The sequence below is a fragment of the Leucopleurus acutus genome, assembly GCF_964270905.1.
Source record: "Leucopleurus acutus genome assembly, chromosome: 19".
NCBI classification, from domain to species: Eukaryota; Metazoa; Chordata; class Mammalia; order Artiodactyla; family Delphinidae; genus Leucopleurus; species Leucopleurus acutus.
In genome coordinates, this window is record NC_139161.1 from 8,764,923 (window position 1) to 8,776,979 (window position 12,057).

A 12,057-nucleotide genomic window follows, 5' to 3' on the forward strand; every position below is an offset into this window, starting at 1 on the left:
ATGACCTCAGTAAGCACCCTTGCGGGTCCGTTGTTCTTTACACTTTCCATCTTCTCTGCCTGAATTGTGTTCTGGTCCAGCGGCCAGTGCTACATGCAGCCAAAGGGAGTACAAGCAACGCTGTGTCTCCCAAGACCAACTCACAGGGACTTCTATGGAGTTACAAACTGAACACAAGCACTCTCCTTTGTAAAGCTTGAAAAATCTTGTAATCAGTTAATGTCAAGTCCTCCAAATTTGTTTTTTTTTTTAAGATTGGGTTATTCTAGGTCCTTTGACTTTCCGTATAAATTTTAGAAGCAGTTTGTCAATTCCTACAAAAAAAGATCCTGCTGGAATTTTAATTGGGATTTTATCCATAGAGCCATTGACATCTTAAAATATTGACTCTCCTAATTCAAGGTTATGGTCTATCTCTTCATTTATTTAGGTTTTCTTTATTTTCTCTCAGCAATTTTCATAGTTTTCAGTGTAGAGTTCTTATATGTCTTTCGTTAAATTTATCCCTTTTTTTTTTTTTTTTTTTTTTTGTGGGTGGGTACGCGGGCCTCTCACTGTTGTGGCCTCTCCCGTTGCAGAGCACAGGCTCCGGACGTGCAGGCTCAGCGGCCATGGCTCACGGGCCCAGCCGCTCCGCGGCATGTGGGATCTTCCCAGACTGGGGCATGAACCCGCGTCCCCTGCATCAGCAGGTGGACTCTCAACCACTGCGCCACCAGGGAAGCCCATCCCTAAGTATTTTACAGTTTTGATCCTCTTGTAAATGAAATTGTTTTGAAATTTTCATTTTCTACTGTTTCTTGCTAATATAAATATTTGATTGACTTTTGCATATTGACTTTATAGCCTAATACCTTTAGAAATTCATTTATTAGATGTGATAGTTTAAAAAAAAATATTCCTTAAGATGTTCTATGTGAACAATCATGCCTTCTGTTGATGAAAGACAGTTTTATTTATTCCTCTTTAATCTGATACCTTTTTTTTTTCTTGCCTTATTGCACTGACTGGAACTCCAATACAATGTTGAATTCAAGTAGTGAGAAAGGGCATCTTTACCTTATGTTATCTGATCAGAGTTTTGCCATTAGGTATAATGTTAGCTGAAGTTTTCTGTTGTTTTTGTTTGTGTGTTTGAGAAAGTGTCCTTCTATTACTAATTTGCTAAGAGTTCTGATTATGAAATTTTCAGATTTAACTGCAGCTATTGGGATGACCATATATATTTTTTTAAGCCTGTTAATATGTTGAATTACATTAGCTGATTTTAGGAAGTTAAACAAATCTTGCATTCCGGGGATAAACTCTATTTGTTCAGGATGTATAATTTATTTTATATAACGATGGATTAATTTTGCTAAAAATTTTTAAAGGATTTTTATATCTGTGTTCATGAGGAGTATTGGTTTATACATTTCTTTTATTATAATATCTTTGTCTTGTTTTTGTATCAGGATAAAGCTGTCCTCATAAAATGAGTGAAAAGTATTCCCTCCTCTTAAGATTTGGGAAGAATTTATGCAGAGTGGGTATTATTTCTTCCCTAAATATTTGTCAGCATTTACCAGTGAAACCAACTGGGACTGGATTTATTTTTTTGTGTGTGGGAAGGTTTTGACTAAAAAATTTAATTTAGGGGCTTCCCTGGTGGCGCAGTGGTTGAGAGTCCACCTGCTGATGCGGGGGTAACGGGTTCGTGCCCCGGTCCGGGAGGATCCCACATGCCGCGGAGCGGCTGGGCCCGTGAGCCATGGCCACTGAGCCTGCGCGTCCGGAGCCTGTGCTCCACAACGGGAGAGGCCGCGGCAGTGAGAGGCCCGCGTACCACAAAAAAAAAAAAAAAAAAAAAAAGTAGGTATAGAGTTATTCAGATTACCTATCTCTTCTTGAGTGAGCTTTGATAATTTGTGAGCAGCATTCATTTGGGGGCTAATTTGGTCCCAAATTACCCTAAGGCTATGTTAAAAGGTAGAATCATAAGAAATTATTTTATCTTATTATTTATTATTTCTTAATTTTTATTATTTTTATATTTTGCTTTAGGTTTGAAGAATATTTTCATTGGGTATAAAATTCTAGGTCAATAGCTTTTTCTTTCAGCCTTTAAAAATGTTATTCTTTTGTTCACTGGCTTCTAGTTTTTCTTATAAGAAGTCAATGGTGATTCTTGCTGTCTTCTTCCCTTTATATAATTCATCATTTTTTGGACTACTGTTCAGATTTTCTCTTTGTATTTGATTTTCAGGAATTTGACTCTGATATATCTTTATGTTTATCCTGTTGGAGGTTTGTTGAAATTGTTGGATGTGTGGATTGATATTTTTTCATGAAATCTGAAATTTAGAGTTCCTATTTCTCAAAATATTTTTTCTGTCCCATTTTATTTCTCTCTTTCTTCTGGGACTTCCATTATACATATCTTAGGTTACTTGATATTGTCCCACAGATCTGAGATTCTACCAATTTTGCCCACTTCCCCCACCCCCACCCCCATACTTCAGTTTGGAGAATTTCTATTGACCTGCCCTCCAGTTTACCGATCTTTTCTTCTGCAGTGTCTCTTTTGCTATTAAGCCCATAATTTTTAAAAATTTCTAAGTTCTAGAACCTCCATTAAAAATATATATATAGTTTCTGCTGAGATTCTCTCTCTCCCTTTCTTTCTCTCTCTCTTTTAAAAATCTTGCTTGCCAATTCCAGTATCGTTGTTGCCTCTGGGTCTGTTTCTATTGACTTAGTGTTTCTCCTGAGAATTTCGTCACATTTTCTTACTTCGTATAGCTAGTAATTTTCGACTGTATGCCAGATATTGTTGAGGTTACATTATTGGTCGTCTGTATTATTTTGTCTTTAAAGTGTTGCATTTTGTTCTGATAGATGTTAATTTACTAGTGGATCCGCTTAATCTTGCCGTGGCTTGGTTTTAAGCATCATTAGAGAGGCTGTAAAGTAGCTCTTACTCTAAGGCTAGTGTAGCCTTATTCCTAGGGTGTAGCCTTTCTGGAGTCTCAACAAAATTTTGGAGTATTCAGTAGTGTGTCTCCACTTTGGGTGGTCAGACCTTCAATGTCTCTCAGCACTGTACAACCTTTGGAATCTCCATTTAACTCACAACCTCCTAAGAGTTGTTCTGTGTCAGATCTCATGTAGTCTTGCCCAGTGCATAATCTGCTTAGTATTTGGTTCCAAACTCAAGTGAACTCCATGCCAATTTGGGGACGTATTTCTCTGTGTAGCTCCCTCACCTCTGGCATCCTGCCCTGCAAATTCAAGATTCCTCAGCAATCCTGAACTTTGTTCTTTGCCTTTTCCACCCAATGATACTATGGCTCTACAGGCCTTAGTTTGGAAATGCTCCGGGAAGAAATCCCAGGTGAAGGTGGAGCTTGCCTTATATGTTTCCATTCTGTCATGAATCGCAGCCCTGCACTGTCTACAGTCCAAAGCTTGTGTCCAAAGTCCATCCAAGGTAAAACTGTTGCTTTACTTAATTTATCCAACTTTGTTGTCATGTATGGCAGCAGGGTTAGTCTGATACCCATTATTCTGACATGGCAAAACTGCTACATCTCTTTTTAATCACGGAAATGTTATTTCTCAGAAGCCACCCCACCCCCATCATACTTACCTTTAAATCTAATTGGCTGGGGTGGCATCACAGGACCATGCCTACAACAGTCACTGGCAAGGTGGGTGGAATCCCCATGATTAGCTTTGACTAAACTGAGCTCCCTCTTGGGCTGGGGAGGTCCCACCTCCCGAAGCACACGCATGCCCAATACTGCACAGAATCAGTTTCCGTTAGCAAGGAGAAGGGGACAATGGGTGTGGAGTGGCCCAACAGTGCTGCCACCCATGGTCCCCCAACTTTCCAGTCGCCAACTCTAGCTTCAGGGAAGTGCAGCTCTGCTCTAGTGTCAATCTCAGATTGTTTGTATCTTTATAATACTCTTCTGTACTGGGTTGAATGGTGATGTCCACCCAGAACCTGTGAATATGATCTTATTTGGAAGAAGGGTCTTTGCAGATGTAATCAGGTTCAGATGAGGTCATACTGGATTAGGGTGGCCCTAATCCAATGGCTGGTCTTTACAAGCAGAGGGAAGTTTGGACACAGCAACACGCGCAGAGGGAAGACCATGGAGGACCCAGAAAAGTAGCCACGTGAAGATGGAGACAGAGACTGGAGTGATGCCTCTATAAGTCGAGGAATGCCAAGGATTGCTGGCAGTCACCAGAGAGGATTCTGGAACAGATTCTCCCCCAGAGCCTCCAGAAGGAACCAACCCTGCTGACACCTTGATCTCAGACTTCTGGCCTCCAGACTGTGAGACAATACATTTCTGTTGTTCTAAGCCACCCAGTTTGTAACTAACACATCCTCCAACAGTAGACCCTTTCATTGAGCTGTTCTGAGTAGGCTTCTATCCCTTTTAACCAAAGGGAATGTCTTAGCCATAACGCTCCCCTTTCTCCTTCACGTGACTTTGGAAATTCTACTTCCTCCTGACCACAGTCCACGCAGTGCCCTCTCCAGCCGCCCCCCTCTCTCACTAGTGACCTACTCTTGCCTTTCACATATGCTTCGGTCACAGGACCTCCTCTCTGGGCAATGCTGCAGACCCCAGAGGACACCTGTGCCACCTTCTGCCTCCCCCTGTCAGCCCACAGGGAGTACAGGCTGGTGGGCAGCCCGGGGCCTCCCACAGTTTGAGACAGACAGGTGTCTCTTAGGAATGGTTTAGGGAGGGTGGATGATGAAATCGTCTGTGGATCTGAAGCAAGTCAACCCGGCTGAGTCTAGAGAGGCCAAGAGTCCCTGTGCCCCAGGGCCCTTCCCCCACCCCCAGCCTCTGCATTTGGGGCCGAGGTCCTTCATCTGCCCAAAGCAAACCCAAAGTGAAGGACCTCTGGGACCCAGGATTATGGACACTTACAACTAACGCCAAATAAACAAGAAAAATTATATGTAATTACTTCTAAAGTCATTTACTTGTCCTAGTAATTGGCCTGTGCATCCTTTAATCTTTAATGCTCTTTTAAAATTCAGCCTCAGGGAGTCATCACTGTTACTGACGTTTGGCATGGTGAGAACTCTGGAGGCATGGGGCTTTGGTTAAGACGTCTTCAAAAGAAATAGCCAATTTAAGAAGACATGACATTCACACCCGGGGCGGGGAAGAGATGCAGGGTGAGGGGCTGTGGCTGCCTGCATTTTCCTGGGCTGGATAACAGTGGCAGTGACGATGATGGTGATCATGGCGATGGTGACAATGACTATGACACGAAGATTTATTGATGGCTCAGCACGTGCTGTAAATGATCTCCATACATCCTCTTAACAAACCTTTGCAATAGGTGCTATTATTCAGTAACCTGCATGAAGATACCCAGCTCTCAGGTGCTAAATCCAAGTTGGACCTCATTTCTTTGGGATCCTCAAACCCTTCGCCGCTATTTCCCATAGGGTGGCCCACAGCCGCTGCCCTGCAGAGACACCCTCCTAGGACGCCACACCTACAGGTACCCTTGGACAGGAGAGGTAACTTACCTCTCTAAACTTGGTTTTCTCGTCTGCAAAATGGGAGCAATGGTTCCAATTTTATTGTATGTCGTGAGGATTAAATGAGATGCTATAAATGCAGGTGCTTATTATATGGCAGTTCTCTCTGCTTCCTTCCATGCAAGATGGGAGTAAGGGATTCAAGCAGAGTGCCTACTTTTCCATCTCACCTGAGGATGAAAATGTGGAGAGACACCTTGCTAACTTCCTGTTTCACTCCTTCGAGGGTCGCTAAGCCGGTGTTCTGAATGGGCTAGTTCTGTGCGGGCGTTACAGGTTTCTTTTCAGATAGATTTGCAATATTTGTGATACCAGATAAATTGTCTTTGCATCCCTAGCTCAGCCTCTCATCAGTCAGGTGTCATTAGTGCCACCTTATCTTACCCCATCTTATCTTATTATGGTAAGAACATTTAACAGAGATCTACCCACTTGACAAATTTTCAAGTGTACGGAACAGTATTGTTAACTACGAGCAGATGTTGGAAGCAGACCTCTAGAACTTCTTCATCTTGCACAACTGAAATTCTGTACCCCTTGAAGAGCACCTGCCTCCTCTCACCTCCCCCTGGCCTCTGACAACCAGCATCGTACTTCCTGCTTCCATGAATCTGATTGTTTTAGATCTTTCGTCTGAGTAGGACCACGCAGCACTTGTCCTTCTGTGGCTGGCTTGTTTCACGGAACATCATGTCTTCAAGAGTCATCTATGTTATCCTATTTGGCAGGATTTCATTCATTTTTAAGGCTGAAGGATATCCCATTTTATCTATATGTCACATTAATTTACGCATTCATCGAGATATTTCTCCAAAGAAGACATACACATAAGAAAAGGTGCTCGGCATCACTAATCATCAGGGAAACGCATATCAAAACCACAGTGAGACACCACCTCACACCCGTCAGGATGGCTGTCATCGAAAAAGCAAACAATAAGCATGTCGGTGAGGTTGTGAAGAAATCGGAACCCTTGTGCACGACCGGTGGGAATGTAAAATGGTGCAGCCGCTGTGGGAAACAACGTGGAGATTCCTCAAAATATTAAAAATAGAGGCACCACATGGTCCAGCATCACCTTTAAAGATGCCCTGTGATCCTTCCCCCTCCCGTCCTGGTTCCGGGTCCACAGTCAAGGACAGGTGGAGGCCCAGGAGTGCTTCCTGAATTTCAACTGTATTAAGCAAATGAATGGAGCTGATGGACCGGTATTTTGGGTCTGCTATTAAAACTCAGCCAAGGGCTTCCCTGGTGGCGCAGTGGTTGAGAGTCCGCCTGCCGATGCGGGGGACGCGGGTTCGTGCCCCGGTCCGGGAAGATCCCACATGCCGCGGAGCGGCTGGGCCCGTGAGCCATGGCCGCTGAGCCTGCGCGTCCGGAGCCTGTGCTCCGCAACGGGAGAGGCCGCAGCAGTGAGAGGCCCGTGTACCGCAAAAAAATTTTTAAATATTAAAAATAAATAAATAAAAAGCTCAGTCAATTAGGAAAACGAGCACCCGAGCCTCCTCCGTCAAGACGTGCTTTGAAGAGGGTCAGAGAGGGGAGGTTCCTCCTGAGGATGTCACGGCCTGAGGGTGGGTGAATCCTGAGTCTCTGGACCCCACCCGGGGCCCGTACCTGCCCCGTGATCAGTGGTTCCCACAGAGCCCACAGCGCAGCTCTCACCCCAAAGCCCCTGCCATTCTCGCCCACATTCTTCCTCCCTGGTGGATTCCCTCCTGGAGAGTCGGCTCCGCCCCCAACACCTACCTTTCTCCGAGCCCCGCGTCTAATGAGGCGCCCAGCTCGTGAGTCTTCCTCTGAATTCTCCCTCGAGCTCCTCCCTGCCTTCCTCTCGGCCCTGAGACCAGCGCAGGCGCTTTCTTGACCAGATTCAGCAGCAGCTTCCTTCCTGGTCTCTAACCTGGGATAAGCAGCCCAGGTGTGTCCCTTCCTTTGCTGAAAACACCTGGTAGGTCCTGCGTCCTCCTGGAGCTGGCGCCCGCCCAGCCACGCCTTTCCCTCCCTTGCCATCATCAGTTTACACTCCATCACTAATAGGACCACTCCGTACTCAGGCCAGACTCCTGCTTTTACTGCTCTTATTTCAGAGATAACACCCGTTCCCCCTGTTTCAAGCGGGGCATCCTCTAGCTTTCAGCTCAGTTCGCCCATCCCCGGTGCCGGCTTCAGCACACATCCCCCACCATCCACGTCCCTGCCACCTTCCACGAGAACCAACCCATCCTCCTGCCTGGGCTTCCTCGGGAGCTTGGAGTCCGTTCCACGCTGGCCACTGAATCGTCTTCCTCGTTCCCCCCCTGGACAGCAAGCTCCTGGAAGGCAGCAGCCCCATCCTACGTTTATCTTGCCTCCCCGTCAGCCCCTAGCTCCGGGCTGGACAAGTACTCAGCACACAGTCCACGCCTGCCTAATGAATTGGCTGAATAAATTAATTGGGGGCTCGTTTTCCCGGCTTCCTGCCTGTGTGAGGAAGCCATCTCCTTGACCCGTGGGGTCAGGCCCCCAAGGGTGGGACGTGCACTGCCTGGCACATTAAGCCCGGCCCCAGAGCCTATTAAATGGAGGGGGAGGGAGGGCATGCGGCAGAGACTGGCCCCAGAGACCCCGCAGGGGGTTGCGCTGTTTAAGGAGGTTAAAGCCGGCAGGGGCAGCTCTGCAGCTAGCTGTTCTCACGCATTCATCGCAGCTGCTGCTGGGGGCTCGCCTGCTAGAATGTGTTAATTTGGTAATTACCGAGGAGGGGGGGAGGCGGCTCTGTAACCTCTGTCATCATTTTTTAGCTGAAATATGAAATGGAAATGGGCAGAGTGAGACATTCCAGCAAGGATTTAAACATAGATGCCCTTCCTCTCCAGCCGTGATTTCCTCAGCCTGGGATGTGAGCTGTCTCCTCCCCCTCTGTTTCTGCCCAGCGTCACTGTCTTTTCCCCCTAAGAAGGGAGTGGCCCCAACATGGAGAGGGGCCCCAAGTCAAGGTCAAGTTCTGTTTCTTGGAGTGACAGGACTGGAGCCCACCCTTCAGGGCGAGTATCACACCAGCCAAAAGATTCCAGACCCCCAGGCCCCCAGCCGTGCCTACATCCCCGACAGACTTCCCTAAGGGGCGGGGGGCTCCCCACTCCCCCAGTTGGGGTCTTCATCCCAAATCCCTGCTCCAACAAAGCTTTCCTTCACCCCCTGCCCCAACCTTTGCCCTTGAGTCTGTCTTTCTCCTCCCGGCCTGTCCCCCGCCCCACTGACAGCTAGGTGACAACCAAGACCTCCTGGGGTGCTTCGTGGGGACCATGCTGGGTCTCTGTATGTGGATGTTCAGCGCTCAACGGTGCTGCAAGCAGGTGTGCAGCTTTACAGAGCCAAGCAGCAACCAGGTGGGGAGCCCCGCTCTCCCACCTGGAGCACCCAGGCATGATCTGTTTTCTGACCTGTCAAGCATCCCTGGAATCACTGTCTTTCTCCCGATTTCCATTGCTCCAAAGGTCTGGGAGAAGACTTTGGTGTCTCTCTGGGACTGTCCAGCATCCTGGTGAAGTCTCTCCCTTCAGCCAGGCTCTGTCCCCTCCGAGCCTCTCCTTCTGCCACTCAAGGACATAGGTGTTGGGACCAGACAGACTTGGGTTGCAACCTCAGAGAAACAGCGCAGTCCTCACGGTGGCCCTGCAGGACCGTCGATGACCAGGCCCCTTATGGCTCAACTTCTCCCTCATTAGGCTCCAGTCTCGCTGGCCACCTGCCCTTCTGGTTCCTTGGGTCTGGGGTGGCTCTGGTCACTGGTGTATGTTTGAGCTCCCCAGGTGGGTCTAATGTGCAACCAGGCTTGAGATCCAGGATGTCCAGGATGAAGTTCAAGGCCTTTCAGTACTTCTCTGACCTGGCCTGGGTCTATCCTTCCAGCCCCTCTCCTCCCAGCCCCTGCTCTGAAGTCACACCACCCATAACCCACGCTATTTCACACCTCTGTCCCTTGGCCCTTGCAATCGCTCCCGCAGAAAAGAACCTCTGTTAACATCTTGGATATTTCCTCCAGCCCTTGGTGTCTCCCTCCATCTCCTTGGTGAAACCTTATCAATCCCTTTCTGTTCCCTGTCTTACTTTGCCCTTTAAGGTTTGCATTGGAGACTGTGCCTATCTCTAAGTCCTTGGCCCACTGCATTCTAAACATTTGTTTATTGGCTCTGATAATGTGGAAAGACAGGGGTCTCGGTGCCAGAGAGACCTGGGTTTAACCCTTAGATCCCCCACTTACATTTCCTGACCAGGGGACAGTCATGGACCAGCTCTGAGTCCAGTCTTCTCATCCACGAACCACAAATATTCACTCAACACATTGTTGTGAGTGCCTCCTGTGTGTGTCATTAATTTCAGACTCATCTTCTCATTCCAACCTCACAGCACTACCCCGTGAAACGACACATGACATTTACAGATTCCGCTGCACAGGCGTCCTGCTCCATCCTTGCGTGTCGTGGACGTTGGCCAAACTACTTCTCTGCCCCGCCTCCACCCAGCGCCCCACACATCTGGTCGGTCTCTGGCTCAGTGGGTGGGATGCCTCCTGCACAAGGTGTTGGGAGGTCATACTAGATCATACCTGCCAAGCGCTGAGAGCACAGGAAGCCCTCCATGCACCTTAGCTCTCCTATCTTCTGAAGAATCACCTGCCGAGTAGAGAAATGGGTTTTATACTATGTCTTGTAGGGTCGTTGAGAAGATTAAATGAGATAATGTTTGTGAAGCTTGACATGTAATAAATTACCTAATAAATGTGAGTTCTCTTCCCTCCCCACGTGCCCCACCCCCAGCAGAGGGACTGGCATGTAGTCAGGACTCAACGCATATCAGGATGATGAAACTCACATTTCTGGTGCTGTCCACCTAGTTCCCGCAATGTCAGCACTTTTCTCCTCCATTCATCCACCTTTCCATCCATCTATTGATTCATCCAGCAAATTAAACACCTATCGTGTGCTGGACATCGCTCTAGGCATAGGTCCGTGTCCTCAGAGGGCTGACACTCCAGAGGGGGAGACAAACAAAGACCTGGCTGCATAGTATAATCCCAGGTAGTGATATAGGCGATTGATAAAAATAAAGAAGATGAGGGGATAGAAGGGATTTCCTTCTCTGCAGGCAGGGGAATGTTTCCCATTCAGTACTGAGAAAAGTCCTCTCTGAAAAGGTGATATTTGGTCTTTTTAAAAGTTAATGTTGGGGGCTTCCCCGGTGGCGCAGTGGTTGAGAATCCACCTGCCGATGCTGGGGACACGGGTTCGTGCCCTGGTCCAGGAAGATCCCACATGCCGCGAAGTGGCTGGGCCCGAGAGCCATGGCCGCTGAGCCTGCGCGTCTGGAGCCCGTGCTCCGCAACGGGAGAGGCCACAACGGTGAGAGGCCCGCAAACCTCAGGGGAAAAAAAAAAAAAAAAGTTAATGTTAACTTTTCAGAAAGTACAGGAGAACATAACGTTCTTCCATAACCATCATTCAGAAATCACTCCATTCCCAACCCCTTGTCTTTTGTCTTCATATTTAAACATGCAGATTTGTATCTTACTCTAGAATTTAACATTACACTGGAATCATTTTGTAGCTATGTTTATGTTTTTCCATTTTCTGTGTATCGATGTATAACACGTATTTTTTAAAAACTGGTACCATAAATATATATGCAGTTTTCCCACCTTTACATAGGAGGTGCATATTATTGTACAAATTCTAGAAAGTCAAGATAAGGAAGAAAATAAAAACAACTTCTAATCCTACCATTTGACATATTGGTCTACATTCTTCCCATTTTTTTCCCATCCTTATAAAAGTGGGAAGACGCTAGGCAGAGAGGACATTCAGTTTTTGTACCTGGCTTTTTCGTGATGGTGTTTTAAAGCGGGGAGGTGGTTGGATTCAGGTGGCAGAAGAAGATATCAAAGTCCAGGAGGAGGCATGCAAAGTCCAGGACACAGCATCAGAACCCACACGCTTTGGTCCATTCTCCACGACTGACTGTGCCAAGTCCTTTCATCTCTGAGTCCAGGTTCCTCACGTGCGAAAGGGAGTCGGAAGCCCTCCTTGGATCATACGCCTGGAATACACACTGGAGACCAAAGGGTGCCTGCCCACAACCTGCCCTGGACGAACATGCAGAGAGTTCAGTAAAGACCCTGAGCACCACGGGTGGGACGGCAGGAAGCCCTTCCAAGAATCCATTGTTGAGTCGCACTTTACACCTTCTTATTTACCCCTCACACCATCCCCTCAATGTTGGCATTACTCTGCCCATTTTACAGATGGGGAAACTGCCTCAGAGAGGTCAGGAAACCTGTAAGTCCAAGAGTCCTAAGCTTGAGAGCAGCAGGGCGATTCGCACCCACTTGGCCCGAGGTCACGCTGTAGAAGGTAAACTGGCCCAGCACCTCTATGAAGTGTGATGGGCCAAGTGCCCAGGGTGTCCTGGAGAACAGAAATTGTGTTTGAGGTAAAAGTACTCAAATTAAATTG